The 15,325-nt window shown below is 44.7% G+C and overlaps 1 long non-coding RNA gene across 1 annotated transcript in view; it reads left to right on the forward strand.

Annotated features, from left to right (window-relative positions):
- Positions 1 to 6,687: 6,687 nt before the first annotated feature.
- LOC148139940 (uncharacterized) overlaps positions 6,688 to 15,325 on the forward strand; it is a 101,452-nt gene continuing 92,814 nt past the window's right edge. The window contains exon 1 of the long non-coding RNA XR_015753243.1: positions 6,688 to 6,914. This is a non-coding gene — a long non-coding RNA (uncharacterized LOC148139940). The remainder of the gene's footprint in view (positions 6,915 to 15,325) is intronic.

A 15,325-nucleotide genomic window follows, 5' to 3' on the forward strand; every position in this document is an offset into this window, starting at 1 on the left:
CGACTGGTAAGATAGTAAAAGATTCAAATGTCTTCTCTCTGTCACACCATGTTACAAATAGGAACCATATAGGCAGAGCAATCTACCAGGCAACCAGTAGAGTCATATAAGTGCCAATCATGGGCACTTTACACCCCTATTGGCATTTTGTCTGTGTCAGCAATGGACAGTGCCACATGGTGAGATGTCTGATAAAAGAATGTTGGCCTCCCCATAAGAACATGTACGAGGACCATTGCTTTTTGACTGCTCCACTGCCCCAAAACATTCAAGCAAAACAAAAAAGGACCAAGGGTAGATTATAGTGAAGGAAGAGGAAAAATAAGAAGTGCACTATTTGCATCATCTGAACTTCATTATTATAAGACTGCCAGCTGGGGAAGCATTGGGAACCATTGCTTCATGCTTTACCAGGATGTTGCCTGGTATGATAGAAAGATCGTATGAAGAAAGGCTGAGGCACTTGGGGCTGTTTTCATTGGAGAAAAGAAGGTTTAGGGATGACTTGATAGAGGTGTATAAGATGATTAGGGGTTCAGATAGGGTCGACAGTGAGAATCTTTTTCCACGTATGGAGTCAGCTATTACAAGGGGGCATAGCTTTAAATTAAGGGGGGGTAGGTATAGGACAGATGTTAGGGGTAGGTTCTTTACTCAGCGAGTCGTGAGGTCATGGAATGCCTTGCCAGTAGCAGTGGTGGACTCTCCCTCATTATGTGCATTTAAGTGGGCATTGGATAGGCATATGGAGGATAGTGGACTAGTGTAGGTTAGGTGGGCTTGGATCGGCGCAACATCAAGGGCTGAAGGGCCTGTACAGCGCTGTATCCTTCTATGTTCTATGCTCTATGCTCCAACAGTGACCCATGACCTCAGCAGTGCCATTTCCAGGAAGGGTCAGCAGTTCCTCTGAGACAGGTAAGAAGGGGTAAGATTAAAGAACCTTGGATGAGCAGAACAGAGGAACTTCTTGTCAAAAGGAAGAAGGCAGCTTATGTAAGGTGGAGGAAGCAAGGATCTAGTACAGCTTTAGAGGATTACAGGCTTGCTAGAAAGGAGCTCAGAAATGGACTGAGGAGAGCCAGGAGGGGGCATGAAAAAGGCTTGGTGGGAAGGATTAGGGAGAACCCAAAGGCATTTTACTCATACATGAGGAATAAGAGAATGATCAGGGAGAAGGTGGGGCTGATCAGGGATAGCGGAGGGAGCTTGTGCATGGAGTCTGAGCAGATAGGGGAAGCCCAAAATGAGTTTTTTGCTTCGGTTTTCACTAAGGAAAGGGAACTTGTTGTGAATGAAAACTTAGAGGAGCTGGACCAGATCAAGATTGATGAAGTTGATGTGCTAGAAATTTTGGGAAACATTAAGATTGATAAGTCCCCACGGCCAGACCAGATTTATCTAGGCTGCTCCGGGAAGCGAGAAAGGAGGTTGCTAAGCCACTGGCAAGATCTTTGCCTCCTCACTCTCCACGTGAGTCGTACCGGAGGATTGGAAGGAGGTGAATGTTGTTCCTCTTTTCAAGAAGGGTAATAGGGAAATCCCTGGCAATTACAGACCAGTCAGTCTTACCTCTGTGGTCAGAAAAGCTTTGGAAAGAATTCTGAGGGATAGGTTTTATGACTATTTGGCAAAGCATAGTGTGATTAAAGGCAGTCAGCATGGCTTTGTGAGGGGCAGGTCATGCCTCACAAATCTTATTGAGTTCTTTGAGGAGGTGTCAAGACAGGTCAATGACAGTCGAGCAGTGGATGTGGTGTATATGGACTTCAGCAAGGCATTTGATAGGCTTCCACATTTGATAGCCCTTCCTGAAGAAACGTCGATTCTCCTGCTCCTTGGATGCTGCCTGACCTGCTGCACTTTTCCAGCAACACATTTCCAGCTTCCACATGGTAGGCTCATTCATAAAGTCAGGAAGTATGGGATACAGGGAGATTTGGCTGTCTGGATTCAGAATTGGCCGGCTGACAGCAGGCAGAGAGTGGTTGTAGATGGAAAGTATTCTGCCTGGAGGTCAGTGTTGAGTGGGGTCCCGCAGGGCCTCTGCTCTTTGTAGTTTTTATAAATGACTTGGATGAGGAGGTTGAGGGGTGGGTTAGTAAATTTGCAGATGACACAAAGGTTGGAGGTGTCATCGATAGTATCGAGGGCTACTGTAGGCTGCAGCACGACATAGACAAGATACAGAACAGGGCTGAGAAATGGCAGATGGAGTTCAACCTGGATAAATGCGAAGTGATGCATTTTGGAAGGTCAAACTCAAATGCTGAATATAGGATTAAAGACAGGATTCTTGGCAGTGTGGAGGAACAGAAGGATCTGGGTGTGCAAGTACATCGATCCCTCAAAGTTGTCACCCAAGTGGATAGGGTTGTTAAGAAAGCATTTGGTGTTTTGACTTTCATTAGCAGGGGGGTTGAGTTTAAGAGTCACGAGGTTTTGCTACAGCTCTACAAGTCCCTGATGAGATCACACTTGGAATATTGTGTCCAGTTCTGGTCGCCCTACTATCAGAAAGATACAGAGGCTTTGGAGAGGGTGCAAAGAAGGTTTACCAGGATGCTGCTTGGACTGGATGGTTTGCCTTATGAAGAAAGATTGAATAAGCTTGGATTTTTGTCTCTGGAGAGAAGGAGGAAGAGAGGAGACCTGATCGAGGTATACAAGATAATGAGAGGAATAGATAGAGTCAATAGCCAGAGACTTTTCCCCAGGACAGGATTGACTGGTACGAGAAGTCATAGTTTGAAGATATTAGGAGGAAGGTATAAAGGAGACGTCAAAGGTAGGTTCTTTACACAGAGAGTTGTGAATGCATGAAATGCGTTGCCAGCTGTGGTGGTGGAAGCAGAGTCATTTAAGCGACTGCCGGACATGCACATGGATAGCAGTGAATTGAAGGGTGTGTAGGTTAAGTTATTATATTTAACATTAGGATTAAACCTCAGCACAATATCGTGGGCCAAAGGGCCTGTTCTGTGCTGTACGTTTCTATGTTCTATGTTCTATTGTCTTGTCAGTGCTGTCTTGTGAATGGACATTAAAGCATGCAGACATGTTAATCCTTCTCCATTTCTCCCCAGATGCTGTTCTTGATCACGCTTTCCTCAAAAAGATGGAAGTGTGTCAGTGAATGTCCTGCAGTATGTTTGAGTAATGTGGCTGCCATTGGTGAATAGCTCCACCATATGTGAGTCTTGAGTGTGAGGTCTGCAGCAGTGCAAAATGTGAGAGGATGAAGTCAAGTATAAAAGATTGAATCCTGATTGATAGAGATGTTGGGTGACAACAGTGTGATGACTTGAGCACTGGTTAAGGCTGGTGGTGCAATTGGTAATCATTTGAAAATTAAGTTGACAATACCTGTGAGATCATTGTACTGCACATAGGATAAAAGCAAAACACTGCAGATTCTAAAGATCTGAAGTGAAAACAGAATGTTCTGCAGAAACACAGCAGGTCTGGCTGTATCTGTGAAGACTGAAACAGAGTTAAAGTTTCTAGACCAGTTAATTTGCTTTGGAACTGAAGGGAGCAGTAAAATAATAGATTTTATGCTATTGGCAAAGTGGGTGGACGAGCAAGTGGAACAGATGTGAGGTTGCCAGGGATGAAGAGAGTGCTGATGGTAGTAAAGGAGAAATATAGATGCAAAGTAAGTGTGAGTAGCTGGAATGCTGTAACTGCTGACACTAGGGCATGCATGCAATTCTCTGCTTTTAATCATGCTTGAGCATGCATAATGTTTTGAAAATTATGACCTGCGATCTGAGATGAGGAGACAGCATGGAGGGAGGTTTGAGATCAGGATGGGTGTGGAGGGGTGGGTGTGGGGGATCAATAGGGGACGGGAGGATGGGAGCAGGAACAGTGTCCACACCTGGGAGAGAACCAGTATTGATTGGGGATGGTGGAGGGGAGTGGCAGAAGGGAGCACGTGAGGGATGAGACATGAGAGGGAGACCTTCCTGGGTCCTCCTAATCAAACAACCTACTCCTCCAGGCTTTTTGGCCCTGCCATCATGGACAGAGTGAATCCACAGCATCTTGCATCCAATCTAATCACTTAACCCCATTTCAAAAGTTCATAAGTGTACTTCCCTGTGCATATACATTGCTTCATTTGCATATGACTTAACGTCTAAGTTCTACATGATGGCATTGTTTTTGGAATCTCACATATACACACTCACGTATTCGTGCCCATGTGCTGTTGCCCACTGTTATGGATGCCACTAAATACTACCTAGTCCCAAACAGGTTGCCTTTGCTGAGTACAGCCCCATGCAAACAAGATACTGGCTGGAGGGTCGGGAGCCTAATCAAGGTGGAGAACAACATTTATACTGTGAAGTTGTTGAATTCACCATTGCATACTGAGGACTGCAAAGTGCCTTAGTGGAGAATGAGAAACTGTTGCTGCAGCTTGTGTTGGGCTTTGCTGATGCACTGTAGCAAGCCCAGGATGGAAACATTAACATGACCGAATAGTAGTGTCTTGAAGGTTGTGATCTATGACATTAACCTCTGTCAATTGTGCTTCAGCTGAGTATGTCTGAAGAGCTGCCTGTTACTGTGTCGATAGAGAACACCTCTCCTTCTTTTACTTTTGCTTCTAAGGCTTCCAATTTCTTAGTGAAAAACCCTGGTGCATGTTCGGTCACATATTTAATCATTACTTTTTTTAAGCACCAAAATTCAGTACACAAATTATTCTATCACCATTACAGCAAGAAATGAGTCAGTTGCACTAAGTTACATGAAGTCTTTGCCATAATGGCTGGTTCAGCTGGTATCTTAATTGAGAATGGAGATCAGGAATAACCCACAGGGAATCTCAGGGCCAAGCTCTTCGTGGTTCAGTCTACCTGTATGATGCTTTTGATTTCCTACAATAATTTGATTTGCAAACGTTGAACGTAGTTGATCCAGAGACCTTCAGTACAAAATGATTTGGAGATGCTGGTGTTGGACTGGGGTGTACAAAGTTAAAAATCACTTAATTTAAAAATCATTCAATTCCTGCCAGGCACCACTTGTAACTAATGTGAATGAGACTGTGTTTCCACATCTTGATTAGTTATTTCGATATTATTCTTTCGTATGAAAATTATTTGCTTAGTGTCAGTTTCGCATTGACAGGACTAATAGTGATTGATCATCGTTTATATATTTACTATACCTGATAACCACCTAATGAAGGAGCACCACTCCAAATTAACCCTGCTTCCAATTAAACTGTTGGACTATAATCTGGTGTTGTGTGATTTTTAATTCAGTACAGAAGCTTGAGTTCTATTTCAGGCACCAATATTTGAGTTGTAATTACAGCATTCTTTTCAAAAAAGTTACATCAAATGTTTGCAAATGTGTTTCACGTGTGCTCACCAACTATTATTACATCACGCAGTTTCTGCTAGTGTGAGGAGGAGAGGTGTTCTCTATGTACACAGTGAGCAGGAGGCTCCTGCCATATGGACTGACAAGGACGTCCCAAAGTAGCCATGCCCCTATCAGCAATCCAGAGTAGGGTCAGTCCCTGATGGCAAAGAAAGAGAGAGAGGCAAAGGAGAAAAAGCCATCGAGAGAGCTGGGACCAGCTGGAATGGCCCACGCCTCCAGCTCGGATGTGGCAGTCACGGGATTGGTGATGGCAGAGGCCCGTTTCAGTGACCCAAGTAATGTCAAGCAGCAACTGCAAGAGAAGAGGAGGAGGAACAAAAGGAAAGGGAAAAGATGAGTTGTATTGCAGTAAAATCTTGCCTTATATTCAATGTTTCAAGATGGCACAGAAGCATGGCAACACGTTGCGCATAACACACAAATAAAACACTTTTCATTGTATTTTTACATACATGTAACAATAAATCTAAATATAATCATTTAATTCCTGCCAGGCACCACTTGTAACTAATGTGAAGGAGACTGTATTTCCACATCTTGATTAGTTATTTCGATATTATTCTTTCATATGAAAATTATTTGCTTAGTGTCAGTTTCGCATTGACAGGACTAATAGTGATTAATCATCGTTTATATATTTACTATATCTGATATGCTCTCAAGTTAAATTGCCTCCGTTAAACAGCAGCTATCCTTCCACCATTTCATTGCTCCCTTGATTGTCAATGTAATAACTCCACAGAGGCCAGTATCCCATCACCTTTATTCACACATGGAGCGCCGTTGTCTTTTGAGCCAGCTCTCAGAGTGAACACAACCTCTGATACACCTGTCAGCCAGGCCTCCCTGATTGAACCAGAATAATAGGCCAAATCAGGAAATTCATATTCTATGATGTCCAACTGGCTGACCTAGTTACATTCACTATAGTCATGTGCATACTTGAAAGCCATCTCAGACAAAATCATTTTTAAAAGCTACTGAGACATGTGTGTTGCTTTATTTCTAATTTTGTATTTATAATTGCATAACCATTTCAAATCTACATTTTTTCCAAATGCAATTATAAGAGAGAAAGAAATATCACAATTATAATTCCTTGTGCAGTCTCCTCATGCTATTCCGATGGGCAAAAAAGGATCAGGCAAGGGATTAACATCCTAACAATCAAGGTCCCATCTTAATCCTGTTGTGTTTCTGGCTGCCATAGCAGTAATGAAGGAGATTGCAGCCTTTTGCAAAGCTCCCATGTAATAGCAAATGGGGCTGTCTTAGAAAACTCGATGATAACATCAGCAGCATGTAATCAGCTCCGTGCAAATGCAAGACTTGTTGCTTGGTAATTGTAACAAATTAAGCAAAGATGACTGGCCAGAAGGGAAATATTACCTTCATTTGATTCCTTTGCAAAACAGTCAGAGCAAACCCGATGCATGGAGATACTGAACCTCCCTGGTATCCCCATAATTATCATTCAGGAAGGATAGCCAGTCTGTCCCTCCAACAAGGTGAGAAATGTGATTTGAAATATTATTGTCACATGTACCTACAAACAGTTAAAAGCTTTGTTTTGCATGATACAAAGTGCGTAAGGATAATAGAAGAGTGCGGAATACAGTGTTACTGCTGCAGAGAAGGTGCAAAAGAGCAAGATCAACATTAAATTTAAAATTTGAGAGGTCCATTCAAAATCCTAAGAATTGTGTGGAACAAGCTGTTCTTGGAACAAGCGCGTGTGTTTAAGTTTTTGCCTGATGGAAGACGTTGGAAGAGATTATAACCGGGGTGGGAGGAGTCTTTTATGATGTTGGTTCCTTCCCAAGGCAGCAAGAAGTGTAGATGGAGACAATGGATGGAAGGCTGGCTTGTGTGATGGACTGAGCTGTGTTCACAGCTCTGTAGTTTATTATGGTCCTGGGCAGAGCACTTGCCATACCAAGCCATGGTGCATCCGGAGAGAGTGCTTTCTATGATGCATCTATAAAAATCCTTACAGGCATGCCTAATTTCCTTAGCCTCCTCAGGAAATAGAGGTATTGTTGTGCTTTCTTGACTGTCACATCAACATAGAATGAGCAGGACAGATTGTTAGACATCATCACTCCTAGAAATTTGATGCTCTTGATCATCTCCACCTCAGCACCATTGATGTAGACAGGGGCATGCCGTCCACCTTGCTTCCTGCAATCAAGGAGCAGCTCTTGCATTTTGCTGCTATTCAGGGAGGGATTGTTATCTTTATACCATGCCAGCAAGCATTCTACCTCTTTCCTGTATTCTGTCTTGTCATTGTTTAAGATCCAGTCTGCAACAGTGGTGTCATCAGTGAACTTGTAGATGGAGTTAGGATGAAATTTGGGCATACAGTCATGAATGTACAGATAGTAAGGGGCTGAGGACACAGCCTTTCAGGGCGCAGGTGTTAAGGATAGTCGTGGAGGAGGTGATGTTGCCCATTCTCATTGATTGTGATCTGTGGGTCAGGAAGTCGTGGATTCAGTTGCAGTGGACAGAGCAGAGACCTAGGTCTCAGAGTTTGAAGATTAGTTTGGTTGGAACTATGTGTTGAAGGTGGATTGCAGTCAATAACTAGAAGCCATTTCTAGGTAACTTTGTTATCCAGGTTTTCTAGTGATGAGTATAGGGTCAGGGAGATGGCGTCTGGCATGGACCTGTTGTAACAGGAGGCGAATTGCAAGGGATCAAGGCAGATTGGCAGGCTAGAGCTGCTACAAGCCATGACTAATCTCTTAAAGCATTTCAATAATTATGGAGGTCAGAACAACTGTCTGGTAGTCATTGAGGCATGATGCATGAGTTTTCTTTGGTACCGAGATGATGGTGGTCTTCTTGAAGCAGGTGGGGACTTCAGATCGTAGTAAGAATCTGCTCTACTGATTGACTGCAGTGGACTGTTTCATGACAGTGGCCTCCTACCAACAGTTTCTCACTGCTGACCACTGGCCGAGCAGTTAACCTGATCAGAGTTTCAGGGTGATTCTACAATCTTTTTTAAATAAGACCTTGCCATGAAAACCACTTGGGCCTCCATTTCCTCAGAATTTGTCTTCTCACTTGATCCACAGGATGTTGGTATTACTAGTCAAGTCAACATTTATTCCTCAGAGAACAGTTAAGAGTAAGCTACATTGTTTTGATTGGAGTCACATGTAGGCAAGACTTGGTAGGAACAGCCGTTTCCTCACCCTAAAGGCATGAATAAATCAAATGTTTTTATCCAACAAACAGCAATGGTTTACATGCCGATGGAAGGCATGGTGGCTCAGTGATTAGTACTGCTGTCTCAGAGTGCCAGGTCCTGAGTTTGATTCCAGCCTTGGGTTCCGGTGTGTGTGTGTGGAATTTGCACATTCTTCCTGTGTCTATGTCTGTTTCTGCTGGGTGCTCAGGTTTCTTCCCATGGTCCAAACACCTGCAGGTTGGGTGAATTGACCATGCTAAATTGCCCATAGTGTTCAGGGATGTGTAGGCTAGGTGAATTAGCCAGGGTAAATCTGGGGTTACAGGGATAGAGTTGGTGACTGGGTCTGGGTGGGGTACACTTTGTGGGTCAGTGCATGCTCAGTGGGCCAAATGGCCTCTTTCTGCACTCTGGGGATTCTATGATTTTTCATTGGACTCTTAATTCCAGATTTGATTTTGAATTCCAGATTTTTATTGAATTCAAATTCCACTGTCTTCTGCAGCAGGATTCAAAACCGGGAGCCCAGAACATTATCTGGATCATTGGATTATTGGTTTAGCAATTAATGCACTATGATTAGATTAGATTACTTACAGTGTGGAAACAGGCCCTTCAGCCCAACCAGTCCACACCGACCCTCCGAAGAGTAACCCATCCAGACCCATTTCCTTCTGACTAATGCACCTAACACTATGGGCAATTTAGCATGGCCAATTCACCTGACTGGCACATCTTTGGACTGTGAGAGGAATGGTGACATTAACCGCCTCAACCTGTCGACCCCGCTCCCCAGTCCAACCTCTCACCCTTACAACACGCAGCCCTCCAATCCCTCTGCTCTAATCCCAACTTCACCATTAAGCCAGTGGATAAAGGGGGCGCAGTGGTAGTCTGGCGCACTGACCTCTACACCGCTGAAGCCAAACGCCAACTCGAGGACACCTCTTCCTACCGCCTCCTCGACCATGACCCCACCCCCCCATCACCAAACTATCATCTCCCAGACCATACAGAACCTCATCACCTCAGGAGATCTCCCACCCACAGCTTCCAACCTCATAGTCCGGGAACCCCGCACTGCCCGGTTCTACCTCCTTCCCAAGATCCACAAGCCTGACCACCCTGGCTGACCCATTGTCTCAGCATGCTCCTGCCCCACTGAACTCATCTCTACCTACCTCGACACTGTCCTATCCCCCTAGTCCAGGAACTCCCCACATACGTTCGAGACACCACCCACGCCCTCCACCTTCTCCAAGACTTCCGGTTCCCTGGCCCCCAACGCCTCATCTTCACCATGGATATCCAATCCCTCTACACCTCCATCCGCCATGACCAGGGCCTCCAAGCCCTCCGTTTTTTCCCCTCCAGACGTCCCCAACAGTACCCTTCCACCGACACTCTCATTCATTTGGCTGAACTGGTCCTCACCTTTAACAATTTCTCCTTTGAATCCTCCCGCTTCCTCCAGACCAAAGGGGTAGCCATGGGCACACGTATGGGCCCCAGCTATGCCTGTCTCTTTGTTGGCCACGTAGAACAGTTGATCTTCCGTAATTACACCGGCACCACTCCCCACCTCTTCCTCCGCTACATTGATGACTGCATTGGCGCCACCTCATGCTCCCGCGAGGAGGTTGAGCAATTCATCAACTTCACCAACACATTCCACCCTGACCTTAAATTTACCTGGACCATCTCTGACACCTCCCTCCCCTTCCTGGACCTCTCCATCTCCATTAGTGACGACCGACTTGACACTGACATTTTTTACAAACCCACCGCCTCCCACAGCTACCTGGATTACACCTCTTCCCACCCTATCTCTTGCAAAAATGCCATCCCGTATTCCCAATTCCTCCGCCTCCGCCGGATCTGCTCCCAGGAGGACCAGTTCCACCACAGAACACACCAGATGGCCTCCTTCTTTAGAGACCGCAATTTCCCTTCCCACGTGGTTAAAGATGCCCTCCAATGCATCTCGTCCACATCCCGCACCTCAGCCCTCAGACCCCACCCCTCCAACCGTAACAAGGACAGAACGTCCCTGGTGCTCACCTTCCACCCTACGAACCTCCGCATAAACCAAATCATCCGCCGACATTTCCGCCACCTCCAAAAAGACCCCACCACCAGGGATATATTTCCCTCCCCACCCCTTTCCGCCTTCTGCAAAGACCGCTCCCTCCGTGACTACCTGGTCAGGTCCATGCCCCCCTACGACCCACCCTCCCATCCTGGCACTTTCCCCTGCCACCGCAGGAACTGTAAAACCTGTGCCCACACCTCCTCTCTCACCTCTATCCAAGGCCCTAAAGGAGTTTTCCACATCCATCAAAGTTTTACCTGCACATCCACTAATATCATTTATTGTATCCGTTGCTCCCGATGCGGTCTCCTCTACATTGGGGAGACTGGGCGCCTCCTAGCAGAGGGCTTTAGGGAACATCTCTGAGACACCCGCACAAATCAACCAAACCGCCCCGTGGCCCAACATTTCAACTCCCCCTCCCATTCTGCCGAGGACATGGAGGTCCTGGGCCTCCTTCACCGCCGCTACCTCACCACCAGACGCCTGGAGGAAGAATGCCTCATCTTACGCCTCAGAACACTTCAACCCCAGGGCATCAATGTGGACTTCAACAGCTTCCTCATTTCCCCTTCCCCCACCTCATCCTAGTTTCAAACTTCCAGCTCCACACTGTCCCCTTGACCTGTCCGGACTTGTCCGACCTGCCTGCCACCTATCCACTCCACCCTCTCCTCCCTGACCTATCACCTTCATCTCCTCCCCCACTCACCTATTGTACTCTATGCTACTTTCTCCCCACCCCCACCCTTCTCTAGCTCATCTCTCCATGCTTCAGGCTCTCTGCCTTTATTCCTGATGAAGGGCTTTTGCCAGAAACGTTGATTTTGCTGCTTGTCGGATGCTGCCTGAATTGCTGTGCTCTTCCAGCACCACTGATCCAGAATGTGGGAGGAATGGTGCCATGTCATCGCTTCTTGTGATTCGTGTTGCACCCTTTCAGGCTATTGTCTAACACCTCAAGTATTGAGATCAGATAGGTTAAGCATATAACATGGAGGAGCAGTTTTAATCCATTTGGACCATTGAATCTGCTCTGCCATTTACGAGAGCATGGCTAATCGGAACATGAAAACATAGGAACAGGAGTAGTCCATTCAGCCTGTCACGCCGGTTGTACCATTCAACGAGATCATGGCTGATCTGTGGCCTAACTCCACGTGCCTGTCTTTGGCCCATATCCCTTAATACCTGACCTGACATTCCTCAACTTTACTACCCTATCTTTTCCACATCACATCATTTCATAATTAACTAAACTCTGTCCATCTCAGTCTTGAATATACTTAATAACATAACCTCTGCAGTACTGTGTACTAAAGGATTCCACAGATTCACTACCCTCTGAGGAAGAAATTCCTCAGTATCTCAATATTTGATGAATGAGTTCTTAAATGGTTTCAGATCCTGGACTGTCCCACAAGAGAGACAGCCTCTCTGGGTTTACCCTGTCAAGCCCCCAAAGAATCTTGTATGTTTCATTACAGTCTTTTCTCATTCTTATAAACTCCAATGTATACAATCTACTTATCCTTTCATCAGAGGAATATCATTCCAGACCAAGATCAAATTAGTATACCTTCTCTGGACTGCCTTCAATGCCAAAATATTGTTCCTTAAATAAGGAGACTGAGACTGCTCAGAATAATGTAGGTGTGGTCAAACTAGTGTCCTGTACAGTTTTAGCAGACTTCCCAATTTTTTAATATTCTATTCCATTTGAAATAAAACATTGAGTTGCCTTCCATCATACTTGTTAAACAAGTACACAAGCCTTTCACAATTTATGTATGAGGATCCCCAAATCTCTCTGTTCTGTAGTTTTTTTTCCTATTAACTAATGTTCAGCTCTTCAATTCTTCCTACCAAAGTGCATAACCTCACATCTTGCTCATCTGTCAAAGTTTTGCACACTCAGTTAATGTGTCTAGATCATACTGTGGACTGTTTTTTTCATCCTCACCACTTTATCCAATATATTCATGTGTCATCTGCAAACTTGGGATAACATGGTCACTTTCCTTGCACAAGTCATCATTAAAATATATTATAAATAATTGTCCCAGACACGGACCCCCCCCTGTGGCACTCCTCTGGTTTCAGGCTGTTGCCCTGGAAATGTTCCTCCTCCACCCAAGGAGGAACATTAGTTAGTCATTCCACAATCCGTGCAAACATACTACATCTAACGCGATGGGAATCTTATCTTATTAAGTAGCCCAACATACGATATCTTTATCAAAAATCTTTCTGATATCCAAACATGTTCCATTCACTGCTTTCCATATCCTGCTTTTATCTATTCTGCTTGCTATCTCCTCAAAGAATTCTAATAGTGTTAAGAATGCCACAGTGTTAAGGGTTTAGACGGAGATGAATTTGTTAGGTGTATACAAGAAAACCTTTTGATTCAGAATGTAGATGTACCTACTGGAGAAGGTGCAAAACTTGATCTACTCTTGGGAAATAAGGCAGGGCAGGTGACTGAGGTGTCAATGGGGGAGACATTTGGGGCCAGTGACACCACTTTTTTAAAATAGTGATGGAAAAAAGATAGACTCAATCTAAAAGTTGAAGTTCTAAACTAGAGGAAGGCTAATTTTGATGGTATTAGGCAAAAACTTTCAAAAGCTGATTGGTGGCAAATTTTGCAGGGTGAAGGGACAGCCGGAAAATGGGAAGCTTTCAGAAATAAGATAATGAGAGTCCAGAGACAGTATATTCCTGTCAGGGTGAAAGGCAAGGCTGGTAGATATAGGAAATGCTGGGTGACTAGAGAAATTGAGGGTTTGGTTAAGAAAAAGAAAGAAGCATTTGTCAGGTATAGACAGGATAAATCAAGTGAATCCTTAGACGAGTATAAAGGCAATGAGAGTATACTTAAGATGGAAATCAGGAGGGCAAGTAGGGTTAAGGAGAATCCAAAGGGTTTTTACAAATATATTAAGGACAAAAGGGCAATGAGAGAGAGAATAGGGCCCCTCAAAGATCAGCAAGGTGGCCTTTGTGTGGAGCCGCAGGAGATGGGGGAGATACTAAACGAGTATTTTGCATCAGTGTTTACTGTGGAGAAGGATATGGAAGACATAGAATGTAGGGAAATAGATGGTGACATCTTGAAAAATATCCATTTAACAGAGGAGGACGTGCTGGATGTTTTGAAACACATAAAAGTGGATAAATCCCCAGGACCTGATCAGGTATACCCTAGAACTCTGTGGGAAGCTAGGGAAGTGATTGCTGGGCCCCTCGCTGAGATATTTGTATCATCGATAGTTACAGGTGAGTTGCCAGAAGACTGGAGGTTGGCAAACGTGGTGCCACTGTTTAAGAAAGGTGGTAAGGACAAGCCAGGGAACTATAGACCGGTGAGCCTGACCTCGGTGGTGGGCAAGTTGTTGGAGGGAGTCCTCAGGGACAGGATGTACATGTATTTGGAAAGGCAAGGATTGATTAGGGATAAGAGCTGAAAATGTGTTGCTGGAAAAGCGCAGCAGATCAGGCAGCATCCAAGGAGCAGTACAATCGACGTTTTGGGCATGAGCCCTTCTTCAGGCTCATTAGGGATTGACTGATTCGGGATAGTCAACATGTCTTTGTGTGTGGGAAATCATGTCTCACAAATTTGATTGAGTTTTTTGAAGAAGTATCAAAGAAGATTGATGAGGGCAGAGCAGTAGATGTGATCTATATGACTTCAGTAAAGCGTTCAACAAGGTTTCCCATGGGAGACTGGTTAGCAAGGTTAAATCTCATGGAATACAGGGAGAACTAGCCATTTGGATACAGAACTGGCTCAAAGGTAGAAGACAGAGGATGGTGGTGGAGGGTTGTTTTTCACACTGGAGGCCTGTGACCAGTGGAGTGCCACAAGGTTCGGTACTGGGTCCACTCTTTTCGTCATTTATATAAATGATTTGGATGTGAGCAGAAGAGGTACAGTTAGTAAGTTTGCAGATGACACCAAAATTGGAGGTGGACAGCGAAGAAGGTTACCTCAGATTATAACAGGATTTTGATCAGATTGGCCCATGGGCTGAGAAGTTGCAGATGGAGTTTAATTCAGATAAATGTGAAGTGCTGCATTTTGGAAAAGCAAATCACAGCAGGACTTATACACTTAATGGCAAGGTCCTGGAGCGTGTTGCTGAACAAAGAGACCTTTGAGTGCAGATTCATAGTTCCTTAAAAGTAGAGTTGCAGGTAGATAGGATAGTGAAGAAGGCATTTGTTTGCTTTCCTTTATTGGTCAGAGTATTGAGTTCAGGAGTTGGGAGGTCATGTTGCAGCTGTACAGGACATTGGTTAGGCCACAGTTGGAATATTGCGTGCAATTCTGGTCTCCTTCCTATCGGAAAGATGTTATAAAACTTGAAAGGATTCAGAAAATATTGACAAGGAGGATTGGAGGATTACTAGGGTTAGAGGATTTGAGCTATCGGGAGCGATTGAATATGTTGGGGTTGTTTTCCCTGGAGCAGCAGAGACTGAGGGTTGGCCTTATTGTGATTTATAAAATCATGAGGGGCATGGATAGGATAAATAGACAAAGTCATTTCCCTGGGGTGGGTGGGTGAGTCCAGAACTAGAGGGCATGGGTTTAGCGTGAGAGAGGAAAGATATAA

The sequence above is a fragment of the Chiloscyllium plagiosum genome, unplaced genomic scaffold (genome assembly GCF_037043375.1).
Source record: "Chiloscyllium plagiosum isolate Xiang-an unplaced genomic scaffold, Cpla_swu_hap1 HiC_scaffold_36, whole genome shotgun sequence".
Lineage (NCBI taxonomy): Eukaryota > Metazoa > Chordata > Chondrichthyes > Orectolobiformes > Hemiscylliidae > Chiloscyllium > Chiloscyllium plagiosum.